Consider the following 27,929-nt stretch of genomic DNA (forward strand, 5'->3'; position numbering starts at 1 on the left):
GAAACATTTCTTCCAGGGAGCCAAGCTCCTTCAAAATCAACAACAAAGTGATGAAGAAAAAGAAAAAACATTCAGTACTTCCACAATGCTATATTTAGATTCAGCCCAAAGACCATCTCTTAGCCTGCCCCTCTCTCCAGCTGGTTTCAATTGCAGCAAAACTCCTCAATTAAATTGCTACCAAGTTTTAGTCTCCTATTGAGGCTTCGGGCCCATCTCATCTGGAAGAATGGCTGGAAGGAAGATGGCAGCTCTGGGATCCAAGGTCAAGTTTCAACCTACGTACTTCCTGAACAGACATCCCTCAGAAGACCCCACTCTGGCCAACACTGGGATATGGCTTAAGGGTCCTGAAGCCTCCTCTAACCCTTCTCAGGCAAGGGAAGTGGGAAATGCAGCCTTGTCAACAGACCTGGCATTGAATCCCAGCTCTGCCTCTTACTATCTAGGTGGCTTGGCTGTTTTCTTAGCCTTGCTAAGCTCTAGCTTTGTTATCTATAAAATGGGAGGAAATATACCTGCTACATTGAATTGTTGCATTAGATGTGACTGATCAGGTAATGCATTTAGTGTAATACCTATCACATGGTAGGAATTCAACAAACATCAGCTGCTATGATGAAACTGCCACTCCCACTCCACCTCCCCACAAAATGTCTGAGCACGGACCACACCGTGTTGAAATGATCCTACGACAGCCTGTTGCACCACTACACAGTAAAGCCAGGTCTCCATCTCCAGTGCCTACCCTGCCATAAGTTCTCAATAAGTGTTTGGTGAATTAATGCAGTAGGAACATACTATACATGGGGCCAGCTCACTTTTTCCCTATCAATATGGCTTGGAAGAGATCCACATAACCTTCCCAGGCTTCTGGAAATTTCTCTGTAACATGATATTCCTTGTGGTTTGTTCTGTCCTTGATTTGTCTATTCAACCCCTCATTCTTCAAAACTAAACCAGTCACTTAGGGAGAGCCCGTGCCCCCGCGTAGGGTCTACGGACTTAGTAAAACCTTCAGCAGTCCTGTGGAGGAAGAATTAACATTCGCAAGGGCAACAAGTCTCAAGCCAGAGGTCCCAGTGCCGTCCTCATCTGCATAGGCAATAACACACCATGTGTTGTCTTCAAGGCAGAAACAGCCCAAAGAGCCACTCAACCAGTTCCAGGAAATGGCTAAATGGCAGGTCAAATTGCCCATAACTTTGACGAGGAGGATGGCTGGATGATTCTAGCACCTCTCTGGGGAGAAATGAAATTCAGAAATCAAGCGTCAAGAAAGAGAATCATTAAAAAAAAAAAAAAAAAAAAAAAAAAAAAAAACCACCCTATGCAGAATTTACATCCTGCCGTAACTTGGGGAAGGACTTAGGATGCAAAGGCATCCTTGTATTAGCAGAGTGTGTTTGTCAGGAAACAACCTCCCCCAGCTGGACCAATCAGCTGTTTGCTTTCAGACGATTCCTTTCAGAGACAAACAATCCAGACATTTGCAGTTAGAGCATATCAATTTGTTTTTAAATTATAAGGCTGCCAGGAAGAGTTGACTCCTTGCAGGACATATGCTACTGGGGCTCTGGGACAGCCTCTAGGAGATGTAGTGAGACCACCAATCTGTCCAGACCTAGAGGGCAGAGGATTTATGTGCCTGTGTGTGTAGCCAAAGTCAAGGAGCAAAGGAGGTGGGCAAGCTCAAACCCAGCCCCGCCCCGCTCCAGAGGCACTGAGCTGCAAATGCCTAGCATGGCCTCATTTCAGCACATGCACAATTTGCTAGATGTGTCCTCCTCTACGGATCTGGACACTGCTCTAAATGTCCTTGGAGTGCCACAGGGGATGTACTTCTCTTTGTTCTTTTGTGTGTGTTTGGAGCCCATGAAGAGATCTATGAGGAGAGGCTATCCAAGAAGCTGGCCTCCTGGCCTCTCAGGATCGAAGCATCACCTTCTGTGTGTAATCTACCTTTGCTTCTCATCCCTACAGCAAGGGCATCGTCTATGTCAGGTGAAACAGACAGGGATGATCCCCTCACCTGCAGGGTCTCATGGCCATCTTCATAAAACTGAACACAGCCCCTATTCCAATAAAGGGTTCAGCTCTCCTTTAATGAAAGGTCCCAGAAAGTATCCTGGGGAGCTGGGGAGACTTTAGCTGCCTAACTTGCCCATCATGCCACATGGTGGAGGTGAGGACAAGGACTCACCCATGGAGGTTTTATTAGCTGATCCTCATTTTCCCATCCTGTTTTCTGTAAGCCCTTACCATCCAGTGTTCCTCCTTTCCTCTCTTGGGAACCCTCGCCCCTGCCACATGTAAGGAGAGCCCCAGTCCTGAATCCTTTCTTGTGGAAACTTCTCTTATGGGAGGTCTCAGCTGGGTCTCAGTGAAGCTGTTCCCTATCTGGGCTCCTGCTCACTCCTAGGATTTGGGGAGCCATTTTCATCTCCTGGATATAGGGAGAGATGAGGGTATTTCAAAGGCACGTGGGTCTCTCCTCCCCAGAACTAGCTACATCAGCTTCCTCCTCATTTTCTGAAGTGCAGATGTACCTCACTGCCACAAGAATTCATTTTTCTATTGAAAACCATATATTCATTTTAGTTATATGACTTTTACTCTATTCCTTGAGACAATAATCTTGACCTTTTTATGATAAAAAATCATTTCTCTCCTTCCTGGACCAATCCATTACAAAGGGCCCTTAAATACCTCTGTCTGTGCTGTCTAGGACAACAGGGCAGTGCTTCTAGTTTTCTTTCATCACCATGACTGGAAATGCGGTAGGGACCACTTTGCTCCATTCTTCTGCACACGCAAACCAAAGTACCTACAACATCCCTACCCCAACCCACAAGACCAGGCATCCAATCCACCATTTATCAGTCCTGCTGCTCCACTGCCAGCCACTAATGCAAGAGCATCTCCAAAGAGGGGCCCAGAAAAGCAGCCCAAAGGGAGTGTGAAGGTGAGCAGTAAAGGGGGCCCTCCTGACCTCAGGAGCACTTGTGATGCAAGGTCACATTGACTTTCGGACTAGAAAGCCCCCACTGATCACTGGGCAGGCTCTGATGTAAACCCCGGAACCTTAGGGGTCTTAGATGGCTGCCAGTCCATTCTAACCAGCTTCTGCACCTTGATTTTGACATCAAGGCCTCCAAAGTTATCTTCCAGATTATTTTCCTGCACTGGGGAACCTGGATGGTTAAAAAATATATATTTCCTCTCTCTACTGGAGTCTCATTGTTCATCAATTACATACATTCTAGTATCTGGCATCTCAGAAGAAAAATTCTCCCACAGTTTGACACACTCTTAAGGCCCCATTTTCTCCCTTCAGTTCTTGGTTAAGGTTCTAAAAATAAAACTGTATACTTTTTTCATTTCTCACCCACCTCAATCCACTGAAACCTGGTTTCTATGCCCACAACTCAAACATCTGCTGTTGAAATCTTCAGTGACCACCTCATCATGATATCAAATATCCATCATTATATTGGCTGCTCTTGGGTTTCCACTGCTGCTCTGCTTTTTATCATTAGGTGACCATACAGTTTCCATCTAACCCAAGGCACTATGAAAGTGCAAAGGAGCAAAAGAGTTATCACATGGGCCCAACAGGCATAAAGCGGAACAAACTGCAGGCACACCTGGACACATGATCACACTTGTCTTCAGTCTTCTTTGCTGGCTTCTCTTCCTCTGCTTATCCTTCAAGGCCAGTATCTATCTGATCTCTGTCCTTAATGCCTCCTTTTTTCATTGTACCCACTTCTGTTAGGTGTTCTCTCCCATTACCAAGACTTCAAATATCATCTAAATGTTAATGATTTTCAAATCTATATCTCCAACTGCAGTAGCCAGTCTTAAAGATGGCTTCAATCATCCTTGAAGCCTGGTATTCACACCCTTGAGAAGTCCCTCCATCACTGTATCAAGGTCAGTTCATGTGACCAATACAATATGGTGGAAGTGATGGTGTGTGACTTCTGAGGTGAGGTCAGTAAAAGACATTGCAATTTCTTCCCTACTTTCTTGGATCACTTGCTCTGGAGGAAGCCAGCTGCCATGTCATGAAGACATTTGAATGACCCCTATGGAGAGGTCCACAAGGTAAGAATTTAAGGCCTTTTTCCGACAGCACCAACTTGATAGACATGTGAGTGAGCCATCTTAAAAGCACAGCACTTCTTCCCACCCCAGTCAAACCTTTAGGAGACTGCAGCCCTGGCCAGCATTTTGACCGCCACCTCATGAGAGATCCCCAAGCTAAGGCCCTCTTCCTCATTCACAGAAACATGAAATAATAAATATTTGTGATTATTTTAAGTTGCTAAGCCTTGAGGGTAATTTATTATAAGCAATAGGTAACTAAATAAATAACTGCTCTTCCTCTTAAGCTTTATATTGAGATAGCTAAATGTCTCAGCTCTGTACTTGAATATCCCATCCAAAGACAAGTAACTTCAGCACTTCCAAAACAAACACATTTTCCCCTCCATCATGCTCTTCCCAAAATTGTTCCTCCACTTTCTTCTCACCTCACTAAATGGCAGGAGCATCCTCACAGTTACTAAAGCCAGAAACTCAAACATCGTCCTTACCTCCTTCTCCCTCCATATTCCATCTATCATCGGTTCCTGACAACTGATTCTTTTCCTTAGTAAATGTCTTAAATCTATCCACCTCCCTCCATCTACTCAAGTTAGGCCACTATCATCTCTCTTCTAAGTTACTATAACAGCCTTCTTAGCTGGTCTTCTTGCTTCTGTCTTTATGCCCCTCCTATTGAGATATTTTTTATAAAGAAATAAATCAACTATATCACCCCCCCTACTTAAAACCCTTCAGTGATATTGAAATGCCTTTAAAACCCAAGCCCCTATCACAACTCAAAAGAACCCCAAGCCTCCTACTGTGCCATTCTCCACCAGAGTATGCCCTGCTTCCTTTTTCCTATCAGACTGTATACATTCCCTTCCTCTATTTGCAAAAAATACTCTTCCCCTCAGATCTACAGCTATAACCAGCCTGACTCTCACTCATCCTTCAGGTTTCAGCCTAGAAGGCATTTCCTGTAGGAAGCTTTCCCTAAACAACATTGACCGTGTTAGGTACTGCTGCAGGTTGCGTCCCCCAGGAAGCAGAGCCTGAGACAGAGATTAAGGTGCAGAATATTTCTTCTAGAGTGCTCTTGCAATCAACACCTGTAGAAGGGAAGGAAGGGGGACTGGGCAGAAGAAGAATTTGAGCTATGAGGCAGCTCCCAACAGGCCTCAGCTGACTTACGGGGGTTCCAAGGCTTGAATGACTCTCCAGAGTTGTCCCAAGTTGGGGCAAGGAGGTTGGGCCTTACACACCCGCACCTATCAGTCACTGGATGCCCCAGAGGGGAGCACCATCTTGGGCATGATCTTCAAAGGAGGAAATCTCTACAGAGTGCTGAGAGCTGAAGGCACTCCCTCTGCCTCTGCCTGCAGCACTTCCGGCAGCTGGGGACTACGTCCTTTGTTCCCAAGAGGGCTCTCTGCAGTGTATCACGGAGTGCTCCATGGGAACCTCTATTGTTTACTCCTGCACACCTGATGCTCACTCATTCTGCATTGAAATTGTGTGACTCTATTTGTGTAATTGTGTAATCTCCTTGAACATAGACCCACACTTTTTTCATCTCTAGCCCCAGCACCTAGCACTGCCTAGCATACAGTAGGTGCTCCATAAAAGTCTGCTTAATAAATTGGTAAGACCATAGCTGGATATCAGGGCCCTCCAGGGAACCAAAATTATTCAGGGCTTCCTAGAAACCCTCCTTCTCTAAGCTACATTGGCTCTTACCTGAGCCACAATCAGCTGGCATTCCCAAGGTTGGTCTATTTCCATAGCCAAAGAACAAGTCTACTATCTACTGCTGAGATGCAGAGCAGAATTAGCAAGTCTGGTGCAGCCAGATGCCCCAGAGGAATATTTTTTTCCTCCTTATTTTATTCTAACTTATTACATTTTAAACAGCCCTCGAAGACTCCAGCCTAACACGGTATCAAACACAACAAAACAATGTGTTTATTTCCTATTAACATGGTAGAGCAGACAGCCCTGCTGCAACAAAGCTGTGAATTATGGGAGAAAAACTACCTGTCTTGTTTCTCTGTGCAGACCCAGAACTCCACCCACAGCAGCCCCAGCTGGACCTGGCATCCCACACAGAGGTCAAGACCCCAGCTCCCGGGTTGCCTGCAAATGTAATCTCCTAGGGCCCTCGGATAGCTGGCTCCTGGGGAAGGCAATGGGGTCAGGAGGCTGAGCCCAAAGTACCTAACAGCCAGCCTAGGTTCTCTAGTACCTAGAGGATAGTTGGGGAGGATTCTTCAAGAATTTACTGTGAAAATAAAATTGCTTCCAGGACAGGGAACTCCTCGAGCTAGAGAGGGTCGCCAGGGCTGTCCTGAGGTTGATTATAACCATGCCTCCATCTTCCCTACCTTAGCTTGGCCCTGCCCCTGGTTATAAGGCATTCTACAGCAACCTTTTTCATACAGGGACATCCTGAGATAGCATAAAAGCAAGTTCTGCAAATCAATGGCAAGTAAAGAGGGCTTTAAATTGGGTGATCATATAACTCATCCAAATTAGGACACTTTTGAGAGTGAAAGAGATTATTATTAGCCATTAAGTCAAACTAAGGAGTAAATTGTGACTGTCCCAAGCAAATTGGATGTGTGGCCACTCCTGAGCTTTCAGCCCATCCCTGGACCTCTCTTCATCTCTCACCCTGTCCTGAGACTCACCCCAAGGGCAAGCGGCAAGGATGGCGTGGGCATGTAGGATGAAGTGCAGGTCAAGGGAGGGACAAGGCCTCAGAGAAGGGATGAGGGCCAAGCATAGATCTTCATGTTTCCTGGCAATTGTAAAGGACATTATCACATAAAATTGAGGGTGACAAAATGGCCTGGGCACAAGTTTCTGCTTTGTATGTGCCCTTTTGTGACCCCCATGGAGCCCAGCACTAAATGAATGAAGTTTTGTGGGGAGGAAGGTTCTGAAAGGGAAGGTGCGAGGAAACCTCAAGTTTAGCCCCATCTCGTCCCAGGTTTGCCATGATCTGGCCCTGTCCCCTATATTCAGGGGTGGGGGCAGCTCCTCCCTTTGAGCTTCTGTTTGCTGATCACCCTGGTCCTAAGGAGGTTTAGATCTTCACGGGACTAAAGAGGCCATAGGCCATTGGCCCTTCACCCACTGGTGGCCTGAGCAACCAAAGGTCGTCCTTAAGGGAAGGTGAGTGCTGAGGCACCGAGCATGTGTGCTTGTGTATGCGTGCCAATGTGGATGTATATGCTTCCGTGTGTGCTTGTGTGTGTGTGTGCATGCTTGTGGGGTTGTGTGTGTGTGCTTTTGTGTGCATTTGCATATGTGCTTGCATGTCTGCTTGTGTGAGTGCTTGTGGGATTGTGTTTGTGTGCCTGTGTGTGTGTGCTTCTGTGTGCGCTAATGATGTGTACTGGTGTGTCTGTATGTTGTGTATGTGCTGTGTATGTATTCTGGGATGTGTGCATATATGCTTGTGCATGTGCTGGCATGTGTGGGTGCTTTGGTGTGTGCTTGTGTATGTGTGTGTGTGCTTGTGTATGTGTTTGTGTGTTTGCATATGTGTGCTGATGCATGTGTGTTTGTGTGTATGTTTGTGTGTATACTTGCGTTTGTGTGTTAGCATGTATGCTTGTGTGCACGTCTGCCTGCGTACATATGCCAGTGTGTGCTGGTGTGTGTACCTGTATATGTTTGTGTGTATGCGCATGTGTGTGTGCTGGTGTGCATGCCTGTGTGTGTTTGTGTGTGCTTATGTTTGTTATGTAGTGTATGTGCTTGTGTATGTGACCTTGTATATGTTCTAGGGTGTGCCTTTGTGTCCACTTCTCTCTGTGAGTACTCGCTTGCTTATATGTGTGCAGAAATGGCACAGTGTGCCTTCACACAGCCTCATAGGACCAGAATTTTCTTTTTCCTCAAGCATTTGCAGTGACAGAGAGAAGCAGAAACACCAACAGGACATCCCCGCTCCTTCCCTCGCAGAGCCTCAGAGGGAATCTTCCTAAAAACCATACTTTCTGCCATCTGCCAAGTAGATAATTGTGCAAAGGGCCCTGATGCTGAGATGACCCAGAGAGCTTCACAAGCAGCATCTAGGCAAAACTGGCTGATGAGGAAATTGTCCCGCTGGCATCGGATGGAGTAGATACTTGAAAGGGTGTTGATAGATCATAGAATTCAAGAAGTCTATGCCATGCCATGCCCTGACCTGCAGAAAAAAATTTCTCCCAAATATTCTTTCTGGGCAAAGCTGTTGAGTTTGACCTTGAGTACTCATCCAGATGCCACAGGATGCCAGATTCATTGGACACTAATCAAGTAGAAAACATGAGGTGATGAGGGCAGAGTCACTGATCAGCCCTCCCTTCAAGGAAATTGAACTGCTAATTAACATGACTCACTCTTGACAGGAAAGACAGAGAAGTTGCCCAGGCCAGGGTAGTAACAGGATAGTACCAGCCAGCAAATGTCAGCCCCACAAAGCCCTGCCAGCCCATTTCCACAAGATCCAGCCCAAAGGGTAGTTTATCTGAGTCAAGAAGTGCAACATTCCATGTAGAGGAGCAAAGAAGACAAAGTGGACCCCTCCAGGAGCAGAAGCCACCCCGGGCCATGAATCCAAGTGCAGAACTTGGCTCCAGGGACACTAGAGGAGAACATCGCTGATGAATTCCACCTCATCACTAAAGACTCATAGGATGCACCAGGCCCAGCAGCAGCAAACACTGGGGGAGCTCCATGGTGTGCATGTGTTCAGGCTGAGTGTGGTGAGCAGACGAGAGGTTCACAGAGGCGTGGAGGCTGGGTGCCTTTTGACCGCATGCTGAGGGGAGCAGGGACACTTTATGAGGTGTAGCACCAGGGCAATGGGACTGCCTGCTTCCCAGTTCATACACCAGCTGGGTACTGAAGGCTGTTCCCATGGAGAAGCTCTAACTGCTGTGCTGAGCAAGGCAGCCACCAGAGAATAAGTGCATGGCCTCAGGCTGGAGGGAGAAGGGATTGGGGACGTGCCCACTGGGATGTATGTGCCAGAATAATGGTTCAAATTATCAAATTACCACGTTACAGCCTCATCTCCTAATATAGTTCTGCTTGCCTTTAAAATCCTCCTACTTCCCTTTTGGGATCTTGATGGTGCCTATTCATGGAGTCCACAGAGTTCCAGAGGAAAGGAAGGAAGGCTACACCTGGATCCAAGCCTCCCACTTCTGCCTCTGATAGCTTTTTCTATTAGCCTTCCATTCCCTTTCCTGCCTGAACAGCCCAAACCTGAGAAACCTGGCCCTCCTGCCATTTCCTGAGTTAGACGGCTTCTGCCCCAAGTCTTGCCAGAGCTAATGAAACGGCAGGTGACAGTCTCAAGTGCTTCAAAGGCAAGAGCCCCAAAGCCCCTGCATGCAGGAAATGAGCTAATTTTACAATGTGCCTGATTGAATTCTACCCTGCTTTCCCAGGCATGCCTGAATATAGAACCCAGCATCTACACAGGCCAGTAAAACAGGGGTTGAGAGAATAACAACTTCATTTTTTCAATAGAGGATATCCATCTGCTTTTTCTTCCACAGTTTTCACCAAATTGGTTCAATATGTGCTAAGTACCCACTTGGTGGGAAGCCTTGTGCTGAGCACAAATCTCATAAAAGGATGGCAAGACTTACCAGTCTGCCCTCAAGTTGCTTCTTCTAGAAAAAGCCTAGGGGTGAATGCAAATGATACCCATACGGGGAAGGGGCCAAAGAGAGCCAAGAACAAAGTCACCAGGAATCAGAGGAAGGACTGATGGTGCTTGTTGGTTTATCAGGAAGCCTTCAAGAGGACAGGGGATTTTGGACAGGCTCCAAAGGACAGAACAAGTCCAAGAGCTCATCCTCGTGGAAGGACAGAGCATTGTGATAGAGTGAAAACAACCTGTCATTTCATATCAGAAAAACTTGAGATCAAACTCTGGTCATACCACTTACCAGCTGAACAACTTTGGCTGAGCTATTTAACCTCTGTGTCCCTTTTCTTCATCTCTAAAGTGAGAATAATAACTCCAGACTCCCAAGATGGCTGCAAGGATCAAATCAACTAACATTGGTAAAGAGCCGTGTCTGGCACAAAAAAGAGTTCAATGAATATTAATTTATTAATTCTGAACAGTGCACTAAGTAGTCTCCACATTAACCCCACAACATCCTTCTAAGCTGCTCTCAGGCCAAGAAGATGGAGAGATGGGTTGCTGGGGGGACGAGCGGAACAGAGGTCACCACTGACGTTCGAAGCCAGACATTATTCCCAAGTGTAAAACAATAAACAATTTCCACTTGCTGTTATCCCTGAATCCTTCTCCCTGGAGTTATTACGGAGTTTAAAAGCAAACTGAAGTCAACATTTGGAACAGAGAACGCATATGTGCGCACACACACACTCTCCTTTTTGTAAGAAAGGTTGCCATGGAGATGAAACAGAGAAATAGCAAAGACACAGAGGAGCCACTGAAATGGCTATAATTAATTTAAAGCATTAAAAATAATTAAAATTGTATTAAAGTAAGTTCATTTGAACAAGGCATAAGTAGGGTGAACAGATCACATCAAGCATGAACAACGTAAAGTCTTGCTTTGGGGGTAGGAACAGGCACCCTCGCTGTCTTCAAAGAAGGGAAATAAATTATTGCACAATATTCAGAAACAACAAAATATGTAAGCTAATTTATCTAATGTTTCTGAAAACAAGACAGTTCTCCAATAATTCTGCTTCCTCTAGTACCTGAATGCCAGATTGAAAAACAAAATGAGGACAGAAAATTACTTCTTATCAAATAAATGGATCCATGTTCCTTTGTTCATCACTGCGACCACAAATTGCTCATCAATGAGAAGACGGGAAAGAAAGGGAACCAGCACTGTGGGATGCCTACTGTATACCAGCCACTGTCCTGGGCACTTGGCACCCTTTATCTCATTAAACACTCCCACAAGTTCCCTGGGGAAAGTGGGAGTGGCCCTGTCCTACCAACATGGGACTCAGAAGGACATGTAACTTGCTCGGAGTCTCAGCTCTTCGATCAAGGAATAAGCATGTGAACTCTGATCTGTCGGGATTCCAAAGCCTATCCTCTTGCCACCATACCACACTGCCTCTCATGGAAGAAACTAGAATGGGACGTGGGACAACAGGCAGCCAGGCACCATTTTTTTAACACCTGGGCTACACATTTTACAAATATTGTTTGATTTAACCCTCACAAGGAGCCTCCGTTTCATAGAAAAGGAAACGACAGAGCTCACCAAGTTCAGCTTGCCCGAAATGACACAACCAATAAGGAGCAGAACCAAGAGTCACTTCCAGATCTGTCTAACTCTTTGAAATCCCAGGCTCTGCATCTCCCCCCTTCTCCTGAACTCCTGGAGCATTTATGTCTACCGCATATCACGTCCTGCCTTGGACTGCATAGCATTTACGGCAGTGTGGGAAGGGTGGTAACTGGGTTTTTTGTTTTTGTTTTTTTTCCATTTACACAATTGGGGATGGCAGAGAAAACTTTTCAGAAGAGGCAGCTTCAAGGTGGACTTTGCCTTGGACAACTAGCAAGGCTTGAACAAGCAGAGCTCTTTCTTGTTCATGAGATCAGATAAGCCTGGAAATTTAGATCTGGCGAATGGAGGGCCCCAGGACCAGGACAAGCAAAAGGGTTATCTGGATGAAGTGGCCTGAAGCCCCAGAGCCTGGATGGAGAACCAGACCCACTTGTCCATGGAAGACAGGCCGTAGCTATAGAGTGGTGCTGAGTGTCAAATCCAACCCAGGTGGGAGAGTAAATCAGAAGGTTGATAGCGTAGGACAAAACCAGGAACAAGAAACGGAAGTCAAGAGAGCCAAAACCACAATGGGAGCACATGTGCTGAAGCCTCTTCATTCTTTGGTGTCTGACATGCATGTCTCGGGGGCAGGTGGGTGCCTCTAAGGAGCTAGGCACCAGGGCCAGCTGACTATTAGCCAGGACTCTGCAGTACAGCCACGCCCATTGTTATGATATTGAAACACATCATGCTAGTTATAAACATCAGCTCACAGAGCCCAACAAAGGCTCCTATCACTTGACCACCCACCCCACCTCTAGGCTCCTCAGGCCTCCCCAGACTCCAGCAACTGCAGGCTGACCAACCTGCCCTAGGCCCCTGCCAGCAGTGCTCAGATTGACAAACTGGACACACTAGTGAGTAAATACTTTTGCATATCACCCTATGCACTCCGTATGATAAAAACTTACCAGAGTGGCACCTTGCATCTTGACCACAACCATGAGATGGATTAATAGTATGATTTTGATTTTACTAATGCAAGCTTTAGGGGGTTAAGCAAGAGCCTAAGAGAAGTAACGGCAGAAAAGGAAGCCTAAGAAGTTGGCACAAGCAACAGAGGAAACCAGGAAAATGAATGACTGGCATCTGCCATCTCACGGCTCAAGGAACTGAGCTCAAATTTATTTCCTATGGAAAGAAATTCCATGGGTCACAGGGAAAAATCTAGACCATAAGCTGTCTATGAAGAGGCCATCTAATTCAGTGCTTAATTAACCCACTCCCAGGATACATTAAATACAGATGGCCAGGTTCAAGAGAGAGATTTATTGATCAAATGAAAAATCAGATGTGTGATAGAAGCCTTGTAGCACCTCCAGCGGCCTCCTGCCTGTGATGCTATGAGAGAGTAAGGGGATAATTAAATGATCCCCTCCCTCCTGACAGGGAAGATAAAAGGCCTAGCTGGACAACTTGAATCCCCAGAAATATTTATTCCCCCACGTAATTTATTAGTGCACACAACATAGCACAACACCAATGTGTATTTCCAGTTATAATTTCCAGGAAAATAATCCCCCTATGCCTTGATAAACCACAGAGCTCAGGCCACCCACCACAGAGCAGTCTGAGCTGGGAGAGGTTGAAGCAAAAAAAAAGCAAGTGAGAGCTCACAAGGTGGAAGGCAAGGGCAGGTGGGAGGAACAGGGTGTGGGCTCATTCATTCCTTCACCCAGCAAATATCTACTAGGTTCCTGCTATGTTCCAGGCCCTGTTCTAGGCATTGGGGATAGTAAAGTGAACAAGACATGTGTATTCTCTACCCTCATGGGATTTCCAATCTAGCTGGGGAGACAGATGGCTTAAACAAATGTATAATATAATGTCAGGCCATAAACAGGTAGCGCTAATGCACAGATCCAGGGACCAAGAGGCTCTCGGTGTGTTTGCGAGACAGCAAGAAAACCAATCTGGCTAGAATAAAGTCTTTAAGGGAAAGGGGGGGTAATAGGTGAGTAAGGGCTCATAGACCAAAGAAATGCCTTTGGATTTCATCCTGGGTCTGATGGGGGATTGGAAACAGTTGGCGATTTAGACAGTGACATAATTTGATTTACATTATTAAACATCTCTAGTAGCTGGGTGGGAAATTAATCCAAAGGCTAGAAATAGGCATCAGCTAGGATGCCATTCTATAATTATCTGCATTATGTATTGAGGGCTTACTATGTCATGTATTATCGTATATTAACTCAAATAATGCTTACAACAACAAAAGACACCTTTTAGTATGTCCACTTCATAGTTGAGGTGCTGAGGCACAGAAAGGTTAAAAAAGGGATAGAGGCAGATTTTGAACCCAGGTCGTCTGCCTCTGCCCTGCGATGCTGCACCGCCTCTCTGCAGTAGTCTGGGCAGATCATGGTGGTTTGGACAGCGATGGCAGCCAATAGGGGTGGTGAGAAGTGATCAGATCCCAGTTATACTTCAAAATTTGTCACTAGCATCTAAACTAGCTGGGAGGTATGAGACAAAGACACTTGGAGACCATTGCTTCCAATGTGCTAATTTCAAAGTCCTAGTAAGAGCCACACCTCTGACTCAGTAGCTTATAAACCTGGAAACTCAACAGAAGCTTTCACAAACACAGATTCTAGATGCTTATTCCACATTCACTGAAGGAGGCATTTCAGAATGGGGCCCAGGAACCTGCATTTTAAGACCTCTTCTCACATGATCTTGAGGTAGTTGGTCCCTGGGCTGGCATGGGGAGGCCCTGCAGTTGGCCTCACATCATAATTCTTGGAATGTAAGGACTAAGAGCACCTGAGAGATGACAGTGCCACCTACCTACAGATGACAATATCAAGGCCCTGAGATGGAAGGGACTTGACCCAGTTAATAAGTGGCAGCCCTGGGACTAGACTCCTGGGCCAGCGCTGCATCCACTGCCCCATGTTGACTCCTCCAGACAGCACTGCATTGCTCACCTGCCTCAATCCTCACTCAAGGTCAGGTAGAGTACTCTGAATGACCTCTGAAGCCATGGGAAGAGCATTATACTTGGAGCCAGAGATGTGGGTTCAGGCCCAGGCCCAGCCACCTACCAGATGAGAGCTCCTGAGAAAGTCCCTTTACCTCTCCGAGCTTCAATTTCCTCACTTATAAAATGGAAATATAAGGTCCTCCTACTATTGCTATTTTATTGGATGAAGTAATACGTGTAAAACATGTGGCAAGACCTTAATGCTAGTTACTGTTTGGGTTTTTATGGCCATTAACCCAGATTTCCTGGTTCCTAATACAACGTCTTTCTCTAAACATGTGTTCATGAGGATTTTGAAGTTTTGTGTCTCCAGGGTCAAATGCAGGTACTCCAGCAGGAAAGAGCAACTCTAAATGTTGGAACCAATTCTATAAGGAGCTTGAGAGTCAAGCAGCAGGGAAGAGGGCACAGAGGAGCATGTGAGAACTGGGAGAGAGGAGTGACGAATGGCAGAAACACCATCAGCCCTGACGCAAGTACACAGAGATTCCATAACAGGGAACGGGTCCCTAAATAGCTTTCTGCATTCCCAGAAAATATCAGATAAATCTCTTAGATTTACAGGCCACATATATATCCTGTTGCAAATTCTTTTTTCTTCTTCTCTTATTTTACAACCCTTTAAAAATGTAAAATCCATTCTTAGCTGACAGGTTGTACAAAAACAAACCTGGGGCCAGATGCGGCCTGTGGTCATTGTTTGCCAACTTCTGCTCTAAAGTATAAGCTCATGAAAGGCAAGATCCACATGTAATGTGTGCGCCACTGCATCCTTCAGAGCCTAAAATATAGTAGGGCACTCACTAAACAGTTGTGAAATGTAATTTAACTGAAGTAGGTCAGGCAGGATTTATTATTCCCACTTGACAGATGACAAAAAAATGAAATCAGAGAGTCAATGTGACTTACCCAAAGCACGTAGCTAAGAAACAGAGCTGCAAAACCAGTTACACGTGTATAACAATTTGCATCTCACAGAGTGCTTTCCATAGATTATTTCATTTGAGCCTCAGAACAACCCTATCAATTAGCTGTTACGACTGCCCTCCATTTTAGAAATGAAAAATTGAGGCTGAGTTCAATCATTTGCCCCGATAACACACTAATATGCAGCAGGACACCCATCTAGATCAGTGCTATCCAATGGAAATATTATGTGAGCCACAAATGTGATTTTCAATATTCTAACACCACATTTTTAAAAAGTAAAAAGAAACAAGTATAATTCATGTAAATACTATATTTTATTTAATTCACTATATCCAAAATAATATCATTTTAGCATGTAATCAATATAAAAAATTTAAACTGGGATATTTTTCATTTTCTTTTCCTACAGTCTTTGAAATCCAATATGCATTTTACACTTACAGCGTATCTCAATTTATGAGCCACATTTCAAGTGCTTAATCGTGACAGTGGCTTCTGTATTGAACAGCTCTAGAGCAGGTATCAGCAAATTTTTCTGTAAAGGATCAGATAAGTATCTTAGATTTATAGGCCATATGCTCTGTTATTGCATATTCTTGGTTTTTTTTTTTTTCCAACTCTTTAAAACTGTAAAATCCATTCTTAGCTAACAGGTTGTACAAAACCAAGCCATGGGCCAGATTTGGCTTGTGGATCATGGTTTGCCAACTTCTGCTCTAGACTATAACCTGCTGGAAGGCAGGAGCCACGTCAAATGTGCGCACTGCTGCATCCTCCCATGCCTAAAATATAGCAGGCACTCACTAAATAGCTGTAGAATGGAATTTAACTGAAGTAAGTCAGGCAGGATTTACTATTGCCACTTGACAGATGACAAAAATTAAATCAGAGTCAATGTGATTATCCAAAGCACACGGCTAAGTACAAGCCCCAAACTGTGTGGCTTCCGGCCACTTCTCTTTCCTGCATCAAGCTTCTTTTCATACCTGTTGCCACCTGTTTCATAGCTGCATTGGCGGTCACTCTGATTTTTAGTTCTTCTGTCTCTTTGCCTCCGGATTGGATCTTGAGCTCCCCGGAAGCCCCAGCCAGCCTGGCAGAGAGGAGGAGTTGTGGGTCCTGCATGTTTTAGGAGAGGAGCACGCTCCCGGCGGGCCCCATCATTCATGATGGACAGCCCAGGTCATGCTCCTGTCCCTCCAGTCCAGGATCTCTCTAGAAATGAGTGCTCTTTTATGTTTAGAGAAAATGCATTTCTATTCTCCTTTTCAGGCTAAAAGCATCTGCCTTCTTCACAAAGAAGTTAGTGAACCCGTTATAATTACACACCATACCCTGGGGAGCGTGAAAGTGACATTTAGCAACACTTAAGCCTCGGCTCTGGGGTGGCTGCAGTAAACATTATATAATTGCTGCGGCATCGATCCCAACAATTAACGCCAAAGAGCAGAGACAGAATGGAAGTTCTCCAAGAAGCTGCCACAACCTGAGAGTAACATGGAGCCCAGAGTCTCTCTTGGAGATGATTCTCGCTCCTCCAAATGTTAAGACTTTTTTCTCTTTTTTTAATGTTCTCAATCCAAACAGCTTTTAGTGCAATTTTCCAGGGCTGAGGGGACCATGAAGCAGGCAGGCAGGTGGAGACGGAAACACGAGGAAGTGCTCTGATGGGGTGGTCTGCTTCCCCACCCCCTCTGTTCCAGCCTATGAAATTGGTGAATGTGGAGAACTGCAAGGTCAGTGTGGCTGGATACCACAAGGCAAGGAGCAGGGCTCAGGAGAGGGGCCTGGAGAGGTTAAGGCCCAGGGAGGTCAATGATCAGTCGTGCCTGGAAGCAATGCAGAGCCTCTTGGGTCAGGGCAGGGTTATGTTCTTAGAAGGAACAGAGCCATTTTACTTTTAAAGAAGCAGGGAGACAAAGAGAGACTGGTAATGGCTGAACTGTGGCTTGGGGAAGGAAAGAAGTGGACATATCCAAAGGGTCTTTAAGAGAAAAAATGGACAGGGCCTGATGAGGGATGGGACGAAGGAGAATCAAGAGCATCCCAGGCTTCTGCCTTTGGTGACTGGGATGCTGGTAGTACTGACCCCTGGAAGGAAGGAAGACAGGTTTGGAGGAAAAAAACAATGTGTTCAAGTGTTGGGTACCTTCATCATAAGGTGCCTGTGGGGTGTTCAGATAAAAAGGGAAACTGGAAATGGGGCTCAGAAGAAAGACTGGATGGAAACCAGGAAATGTGGGTAATCTGCATCCAGGAAGTGACTGACCGTGGAAGTGAGTTGCTGGGACGAGAAAATCCAGTGAGTAGAAAAGAGGATCAGGGACACACCGGTGAAGGATTGAGTAAAAGAAGAGTCTCCAACCATGGAGACTGGGAAGGAACAACCAGAGAAGGCAGAAGAGAAACAAGGAGAGCGAGGAAGTCTCAGAAACCAAAGAAGAGGATTTTGGAAATAAAAGAGGTGAACAGCCATGCCTGATGCTGCAGCAGGAAGAAATAAGATGCACTCAGTCATCAGTCCAAGATTTATCCAGCACTACTACGTACCTGCTACTATTCTAGGTGCCGAGTAAAGCAGTCAAGTGAACGCAACAGGCAAGATGCCCTACCCTCATGGAGATTTCCTTCTAATGTGGAAATACAGATTACAAGCAAATAAATAGGTACATTTATTAGGTATATGTAGTGGGTTGAATAGTGGCCCTAGAAGATATGACCAAGTCTTAACCTCTGGTGCCTGTGAATGGGACCTTATTTGGAACTTACATCTTTGGAAATGTCATTCAATCAAGGATCTCAAGATGAGATCATACTGGAATTAGAGTGAGTCTAAATCCCGTAACTGGTTTTCTTATAAAGAAGAGGGGAATTTCAGACATACAGACACACAGAGGCGAAAACCATGTGAGATGGAGGCAGAGATGAGAGCAATGTCTCCACAAAGCAAGAAATGCTAAGGAGTCTAAACCCCATAACTGGTTTCCTTATAAGATAAAGAGGGGAATTTGACACATATGGACACACAGAGGTGAAAATCATGAGAAGATGAAGGCAGAGATGGGAGCAATACCTCCACAAGCCAGGAAATGCCAAGGATTTTCAGCAGCCACCAGAAACTAGGAAAGAGGCCTGGGACAGATTCTCCCAGAACTTCCAGAAAGAACCAGCCCTGCCCACACCTGGATTCCAGACTTCCGGCCTCTAAGACTGAGAGAACACATTTTTGTTGCTTTAAGCCATATAGTTTGTGACAATTTTTTATGATAGCCCTAGGAAATTACTGCAATGTGTGAGAAGGTGATAAGTGCTATGGAGAGAGAAACAGAGAGAGAGAGGAAAGTGGAAGGTGGGGAGTTGGTCAGAGAAGGCTTCACTGAGGAAATGAGGGAACTAGTCATGCAGCTGTCTGGAAGAAATGATAAAGTGAACAAACAGTGCAAGATCCCCAAGGCAGGAATCTGCCTGAAAGGTTCAAGAAAAGCCAAGGAGGCCAGTCCAACCAGGTGGGGTTGTCAAGAGGCAGAGTAGCAGGCGATGAGTTCAGAGAGAGAACATGGGGTGGGGAGTAAGGTTCTGTGTGCTGTGCTTCTCCAACTGCAATGTGCACATGAATCATCCAAGTAATATGTTAAAACACACATATAAGATTCTCCCTTTATAACAAGCTCCTATACTACGCTACAACTGCTAATGGCTGTGTCTTGAGCATGAAGGTAAAGGACAATGTCTTTCAACCCAGAGTGCTTACCAGAGGCATCTGAGAAGCCTTTGGGGTGGGAGAAGATAATAGAGTCTTGCCCCAGACCAATTAAATCAGAATCTCTGGGAGGTGAGACCCAGGCACAGATAATTTAATAGCTCCCTAGGTGATTCTAATGTGCAGCCAGAATTGACAATCACTGCTCTAGAGCCTTGCAGATTTTTAAAGGACTTTCTTTTTCTCTGAAAGAACTGGAAAGGGATGAGAGAGTTTTGGGCAAAGGAGTGATGTGATTTGATTTACATCTTAAGAGAATGACTTTGGCTTCTGGCTTCTACTCAGGTTGTAGAAAGCTGGAAAGACCATCCCTTCCACCATTGTAACAACAGAAAAGCCACATAATCTGCAAATTAACAACTTCTTGGAAGCTGAGGTCTCTGGGCAACCAATTAACCTGAAATCTAAAGAAAGGTATGCATAAAGCCTTACCTGGGTTCTTCTTCCCTCTCTCCTCAAAGAAACAGAAGTCTTCAGCCAGTGAGAGGAGAGCAGCAAAACCTTCCCTGTCACTCTCAGGCCAGAACTGAGGATTCATTACAGCTTGGGGAGTGTGTATGAGTCTGCTAGTGCTGCCATAACAAAACACCACAGGATAGGTGGCTTAAACAAGAAAAATGCATTTTCTCACAGTTCGGGAGGCTTAGCGTTCAAAACAAAGGAGTCAGGAGATTTGATTTCTTCTGAGGTCTCTCTCCTAGGCTTGCAGATGACCATCTTCTTGTTGTGTCCTCACGTGGTCTCTCCTCTTGTGTGAGCTCCCCTTGTGTTTCTTTTTGTGTCCAAATTTCCTCTTCTTATAAAGATACAAATCAGATTAGAATAAGGCCCTCCCTAACAGCCTCATTTTAACTTAATTACCTCTTTAAAGGCCCTATCTCCAAATATAGTCACAATCTGAGGTACTGGGAGTTAGGACTTCAACATATGAAGTTAGGAGAGGGAGCACAATTTAGCCCTCAACAGAAGGGAACTCCCCCCAAAACACTTTTAACCTTGGAAGGGGACCAGGGAAATGTACTGGACCCTAATCATTAGAGATTCTCTGCCCCTGAGGAAGGGATACAATTACTGAGGATGTCCTCTCACCAAGATTTAATGTTACAACACCTAAGATTTGGGCTAAACAAGAAAAACAAAGAATGCCCCCTACATCCCCCATCATGAGACTATCAAGCAAGAATTAATATAAATCTAGTATTGGAAGAGGAGCAACAGCATGGAAAATACTCTCTAAGATGTATGTACAAATGGAGACCTAACCTCTGGCAAAACAGTCACCTCAATAAGCATGGGGTAACACCAGAAGAATTTAAATGATAAAGTGCTCTGGGGATAACGATAAAAACAACAAAACCCAAGCCCAGCTCCACTCTTAACTAGATTGACTCAACCCCCAAAACTAATGATCTAGCAAAGGAAAAGGTCAACTCTTTGCAAGAATAAATACTGTTTACGTCAGTCACTACTGTTGTTACAGTCTCAACAATGCACCACAAGCAGTCTCTTGTGAGGTATCACCCAGAGTTCTTTGTCTCATGACCAAGAGAATTAAGGACTGTGAACACAAAGGGTGAAGTTGGAGCAAAAGTTTAATAAGCAAAAGAAGAAAGCTCTTTGCCACAGAAAAGGAGCCTGGAAAAGCGTTGCCATTTTTACAGTTGAATGCAAAGGCTTTTATAAAAAAAACAATGAGGGATGGGTGTCTCATTTGCATAAGGCATGAAGGTCCACCACATCCTAATGTGCATGTGGGTGCTTAGCTTGAGTTACTCTATACTGCTTTGTTCGCCTTACTACTCATATGTCAGGGTATGGAATTTTCCATTGCAGGTATGTCTGGGCAAGTCACTTGTATAGCCTTTTTTATCTGTGTGGCTGTGGGCATGTCTTAGGTAAGCCCCGCTGTGCAAGTTCCCTTATCTGTGCCTGCAGGTTGTTCTTTTGTTTGAAGGGATTCAAACAAAGACATACCCTAACTGCTTACCTGACTGGGATTTTTCCCTTTCTCCTCTCTCACTGTCTTACACAGGGCAACAACTTTCAACCAAACATCACATGACACACAAAAAAATTAAAAATGAAATCACTGATAAGAGATAAAGTAATCAATAAGACAAGACTCAAATATGACCAAGATGTTGGAACTATCATCTAGAAAAGCTAAAATAATATTAATTAATATATTCAGGCCTTTAGCAGAAAGAGTACACAGCACGCCTGAACAGATGTGTGATTTTATCACAGAGATGAAAACTATAAGAAAAAATGAAATGAAATTGCTAAAAAAAAAACACAGTAACAGAGATAAAGAATGTCTTCAATAGCCTCATCAATAGAATAGACACAAGCTGAGGAATCAGTTTACCCAAACTGAAACACAAATAGAAAAACAGAGTGAAAAAAGAAAGAGGAGGAAAAGGAAGCATCCAAAACCTGTGAGAAAATAACAAACAGTCTAACATACCTGTTACTGAGATTCCAAAAAGGGAAGAGAGATGAAGAGAGTGGACAAAGGAAATACTTTTTAAGGCCAGGCACGGTGGTTCCCGCCTGTAATCCCAGCACTTTGGGAGGCCGAGGCGGGCAGATCATGAGGTCAAGAGATCGAGACCATCCTGGCCAACATGGTGAAACCCCATCTCTACTAAAACTACAACAATTAGCTGGGCGTGGTGGCGCACACCTGAGGCAGGAGAATCACTTGAACCCAGGAGGTGGAGGTTTCAGTGAGCCAAGATCGCGCCACTGCACTCCAGCCTGGTGACAGAGTAAGACTCCATCTCAAAAAAAAAAAAAATTAAAAGATAAATAATAAGCCTATAGTGGATAAAATGAAATCTTAAAAAAGAATTAATCCAAAAGAAGACAGAGGGGCCGGGCGCGGTGGCTCACACCTGTAATCCCAGCACTTTGGGAGGCCGAGGCAGGTAGATCAGGAGGTCAGGAGACTGAGACCATCCTGGCTAACACGGTGAAACCCTGTCTCTACTAAAAACACAGAACAATTAGCCAGGCATGGTGGCAGGCACCTGTAGTCCCAGCTACTCGGGAGGCTGAGGCAGGAGAATGGCATAAACCCAGAAGGCGGAGCTTGCAGTGAGTCGAGATAGCGCTACTGCACTCCAGCCTGGGTGACAGAGTGAGACTCCATCTCAAAAAAAAAAAAAAAAAGAAAAAAAGAAACAGAACAAATAGCACATAGAATAGAAAACCAGAAATTAAGATGGCAAGATGTTAGATTTTAATAATATAATAATTACATTAAATATAAACAGTCTAAACACACCAATTAAAAGACAAAGAGTGTCAGATTGGATATAAAAGTAAAACTCAATTTTATGCTCTCTAAACATAGGGAGATAAACTAAGAGCAAAAGAATGGAAAAAGATACACCATGGAAAAGAAAACTGACATAAAACAACAAATAAGGTTATTATATTAATATTAGACAAAGTAGAAGTCAGAACAATGAATATTTCAAGCAATAGTGACTTAAAATAACATTAAAGGATTAATTCACCAAGAAGCTATAAAAATCCTCAAAGTATATACAACTAATAAAAGAGCTTCAAAATGCACGAAACAAAGAATAATAGAACTGAAAGGAGTAATAAAGAAATCTACAATTATGGGAGGCTTCAACACATTCTCTAAGTATTTAATAGAACAGTTAAACAGAATATCAATAAGGATAGAAAAGACTTGGACACCACCACCAACCAACTTGACCTAACTGAAATTTTTAGAATACTCCACCCAACGACAGGAGAATACACATTCTTTTCAAGTGCACATGAAACTTTTGACAATATATAACATATTCTGAGCCACAAAACAAATCTAAAAACTTTGAAAGACTTAAAGTCATAAAAAGTACATTCTCAGATCGTAATGAAATTTAGGTAGAAATCAATAAAAGAAAAATATCTAGAAATTAAGCAACATACTTTGAAATAGCCATGGACAAAGACAAAGACACAAGGAAAATTTTTTAATGTTTTGAATTAAATTAAAAATGAAAACAACATATCAAAATATGCAGAATGCATTAAAGAAAATGCTTAGAGGGAAATTTATAGCCTTAAATATTTATATTGCAAAAGAAGAAAGGTCTTAAATTGAATACACTTTTACATTAAGAAGCTCGAAAAAGAGAAATTAAATCCAAAACATACCAAAGGAAAGAAAGAGCAAAATCAATAAAACAATAGAGAAAATTAATGAAATAAAAAACTGGTTCTTTGAAAAGATCTATAAAATCAATAAACCTCTATCTAGACTGACTAAGAAAAAAGGAGAGAAGAAATGAAATATTACCCTCAGGAATGAAAGAGGGGCCATCATGATTACTATCATTACCACAGACATTCAGAAAATAATAAATAAATATCACAAACAATTCTATGTTTATAAACTTAACAATCTGATGAAATGGACAAATTCCTTGAAAAACACAAACTTCTAAAACTCACTTAAGAAGAAATAAATAGCCTAAATAGTTCTATTAAATAAGTAAAATTTGCATTTTAAAGACCCCAACCAAAAAGACAAAACAAAACAAAACTTTAGGCACAGATGGTTTCACTAGATAATTATATCATACATTTAAAGAAGAAATGATAACAATGCTCTACAAAATCTCTCAGAATCTAGAAGAAAAATGAATACTTCCCAACTCATTTTATGGGGCCAGTTTTATCCTAACACCAAATGAGACAAATATATAACCAAAAAAAAAAAAAAAAACTGTATACCAATATTCTTCATAAATATAAAAGCAACAATCCTCAAGAAAAAGCAATACTAGCAAATTAAACCCAGCAATAATTAAAAAGGATAACAAATAATCAAGTGTGACTTATCCCAGGAATGCAAGGGATACTTAACATTGAAAAGAAAAAAATTAATGGATGAAATTCACTATGTCAACAAACTGGAAGAAATACTCTTATTAGTTTCCTAGAGATGCCATAACAAATTACCACAAAATGAGTGGCTTAAAACAGCAGAAATGTATTCTCTCCAGGTTCTGGAAGCTAGAAGTCTGAAACCAAGATGTCAGCAGGACCATGCTCCCTCTGAGGGAAGAATTATTCACTGTATCTTCAAGTCTCTGTCTCCTTTAAGGACACTGAGTCATTAGATTTAGGGTCCACCCTATTCAATATCACCTCATCTTAAATTGATTATACTTGCAGTGACCTTATTTCCAATAAAGACACATTTACAGGAACTGGGGATTAGGACTTTTCTATTATTTGAATGATGGTCTTCTGTCCAAAATTCATGTTGAAACTTAATCTGCATTGTGGTGGTATTAAGACATGGCGTCTTTTTTGGGAAGTGATTAAGGCATAAAGGTGAGGTCCTTGTGAATGGATTAGCATCTTATAAAAGAGCTGGAGGAAATTAGCTTAGGCTGTTTTTGCTCTTCCACTCTGCCATGTGAGGACAGTGTTCATTCCCTTTTTGCTTTCCGTCCCTTCAGCCATGCAAGGTCATCTAGATGGTACCATCTCTTAGGAACAGGTTTACAACAGATACCAAACCTGTTGGTGCCTTGACCTTGGATTTTCCAGCTTCCAGAACTGCAAGAATAAATTTCTATTGTTTATCAATTACCCAATCTGTGGTATTTTGTTATAGCACCACAGATGAACTAAGATAGCCTTCAACAAATATTTTGGGGGTACACAATTCAATCAACAAATACCACACAATTATTTCTACAAGTGCAAACAAAGCATTTGAAAAATTAGATACTTACTCATAATAAAAATTTTCCGCAATAGAAGCAATTTTTCTCAACTTGAAAGGCAGCAACTGCAAAAAAAAACTTTCAGCTATTAACAGACTTGCTAGGTCAGGGAAGTCCTCCTGGATAGTATCCTGAAGTGTGTTTTCCAGCTTGTTTCCATTCTCCCCATCTCCTTCAGTTACTAAAATCAATCATACATTTGGTCTTTTTACGAAGTCCCATATTTCTTGGAGGTTTTGTTCATTCCTTTCATTCTTTTTTCTCTAGTTTTGTCTGCATGCCTTATTTCAGCAAAATGGTCTTCAAACTCTGATACCCTTTCTTTCACTTGGTCAATTCGGCTATTGATACTTGTGTATGCTTCATGAAGTTCTCGTGCTATGGTTTTCAGCTCCTTCAGGTCTACATTTCTCTCTAAACTCGTTATTCTAGTTAGCAGCTCCGCTAACCTTTAATCAAGGTTCTTAGCTTTTTTGCATTGGGTTAGAACATGCTCCTTTAGCTCAGCGTATTTTTTTATTACCCATCTTCTGAAGCCTACTTCTGTCAATCCGTTCATCTCATCTTCCATCCAGTTTTGCACCCTTGCTGGAGAGACATTGCGATCACTTGGAGGAGAAGAGATACTCTGGCTTTTTCGGTTTTCAGCGTTTTTTTCATTGATTCTTTCTCACCTTCATGCGTTTCTCCAGTTTCGATCTTTGAGGCTGCTGACACTTGGATGGGGTTTTTGTGGGAGCTTTTTGTTGCTATTGATGCTGTTGTTGATGCTTTCTGTTTGTTTTTCTTTCAATGGTCAGGTCGCTCTTCTGTAGGGCTGCTGCAGTTTGCTGGGGGTTCACTACTGGCCCTATTCATCTGATTTGCTCCCGTGTCTGGAGATGTCACTCAAGGAGGCTGGACAGCAGCAAAGATGGGTGCCTGCTCCTTCTTCTGGGATCTCTGACCTCGAGGGGCACCAGCCTAATGCCAGTAGGATCGCTCCTGCATAGGGTGTCTGACAACCCCCGCTGGAGGGTCTCTCCCAGTTGAGTGGTACAGGGAACAGGACCCACTTAACAAAGCACTTTGTCCCTTGGTGGAGGGGATGTGCTCTGCTGGGGGGGAAACCCACTCGTCTGGGCTTCCCAGATTCCTCAGAACTACCAGGAGGAAAGGCTAACAGAGACGCGGCCAACCCTCCCGCTGGGGGCTCAGGCCCAGGGAGATTAGCATTCTGTCTCTGAGCCTCTGGCTGGAGTTATTGGAGTTCCTGCAGCGAAGCCCCATCCAGTGAGGATGAGTCAGGGTTAGGCCTGAAGAGGTACTCTGGCCACAGTCGGCCACAGCCCATGTGTTGGGCTGTGAGGGACAAGTCTTGGGACCAAGCCATCCAGCCTCCCTGGCTCCTGCAGGGGAAAACCACAGCCCGGAGCTAGAGATGAATGCCGCCCTTCCCCCACCCAGGGAGCTTAGCGTGTTGGGCAGTTGTGAGCCCCCATGCTGGCTGCTGCCCCTCCCACAAGGAGCTCAAATGGCCCAGACAGCAGGCAGCCAAAGCTATGGTGCTGGTCACCCTTCCCTGCTGTGAGCTCGAGCTCGATAGGCTTAAGCAGATTCCAGCTCAGAGGCTGTTGAGAATTTGCCTGTCTCCAGGGTTGGGACATTAGGCCTAAGTGGTGTGGGTTCACAGGCGGGATCTTCCGATCCAGGGGGTGCACAGTTCCGTGGGAAAAGCACTGTTTCCTCGGCTGGGTAGCACATTCACTCACCGCCTCCCTTGGCTGGGAGATGAGGGCTCCCCTGCCCCATATGGCTCTTAGGTGGGCCGCCGCACTATGCTGCTCTTCCTTCCTCTCCGTGGATCACGCCAGCCTCCTAGTCAGTTCTGATGAGAGAACCTGGATACCCTGGTTGCCTGTGAAGGATTCACACACTTATTATGGTTCTTTTTGATGGGAGCCTCGGATCGCGCCTGTTTCTAATCAGCCATCTTGGCCCCGCCCCTATTGACAGACTTAATGGCAAAAGACTAAATGCTTTTCCCCTAAGATGAGGAACAAGGCAAGGATGTGTGGTCTCACTACTTTTATTCAATATCACATTGCAAAAATGCAAGAAAAAAATAAATAAAAGCTTTGCAAGATTGGGAAGGAGGAATAGAACTATCTCTATTTTTAGACAACCTGATTTTCTATGTAGAAAATCATGAAGACTCTTCAGCAAAATTACTAGAACTAATAAGTGAGTTTGGAAAGTCACAGCATACAAAGTCAATATACACAAAGCCATTGTATTTGCACTTACTAACAGTGAAAAATTAGAAATTGAAATTTACAAAAGTGCCATTTGTAATAGCACTAAAAATTTATAAACACATATATGGACAAGTCTAATAAAGTATATGCAAGATCAGTATACTAAAACTAAAAAAAAAAAAAAAACACTGAAATTAAGAAGACCTAATAAGTGGAGAGAAACATTGTTCATGGATCTGAAGACTTGATGTTGTTAAGATGTGAGTGCTCTCTAAAGTGAGCTACAGATTCAATTCAATTTCAGTCAAAGTCTCTGCAGGAATTTTGCAAAAATTAATATACTGATTCTAAAATGTATATGAAAAGATAAAGGAACTAGAATAGACAAAACAATTTTGAAAAAGAACAAAATTTGAGAAATCACACTGCCTGATATCAAGACTTATAAAGCCACAGTGATCAAGACAGTGTGATACTGGAGAAAAGGACAGACATAGTGGTGTGCTGCAGCCAGCTCATATCAGCTCATCAGAGCCAATGTCAAAGTTGCAGAAGTTTTACAGGCTAGTTGTTGTCACACTGATTGCTTGAAATTATGCACTGTAAGAATATATTAAAAACGGAACTCAGCAAACAACTACAAATCAGGACTTTCGTCTCCCACCACCCCCCAGAGTCACTTCTTAAATATGTACCAGCAGCCAGGTTGCAGTGGCTCACACCTGTAATCCTAGCTGAGGTCAGCGGATCGCTTGAGCTCAGGAGTTCGAGACCAGCCTGGGCAACATGGTGAAACCCCGTCTATACAAAAAATACAAAAAA

General features: G+C 43.7%; 1 long non-coding RNA gene across 1 annotated transcript; it reads right to left on the bottom strand.

Moving 5' to 3' along the window:
* Window positions 1-15,938: 15,938 nt before the first annotated feature.
* On the bottom strand, window positions 15,939-27,899 carry LOC108582045. Its single transcript, XR_002517211.2, has 2 exons — window positions 24,880-27,899; window positions 15,939-19,904 (listed from the first exon to the last, which is right to left on the bottom strand). It is a non-coding gene; the product is annotated as an uncharacterized LOC108582045 (long non-coding RNA).
* Window positions 27,900-27,929: the final 30 nt, after the last annotated feature.

Source organism: Papio anubis, chromosome 12, assembly GCF_008728515.1.
Source record: "Papio anubis isolate 15944 chromosome 12, Panubis1.0, whole genome shotgun sequence".
In the NCBI taxonomy this organism is placed as follows: Eukaryota; Metazoa; Chordata; class Mammalia; order Primates; family Cercopithecidae; genus Papio; species Papio anubis.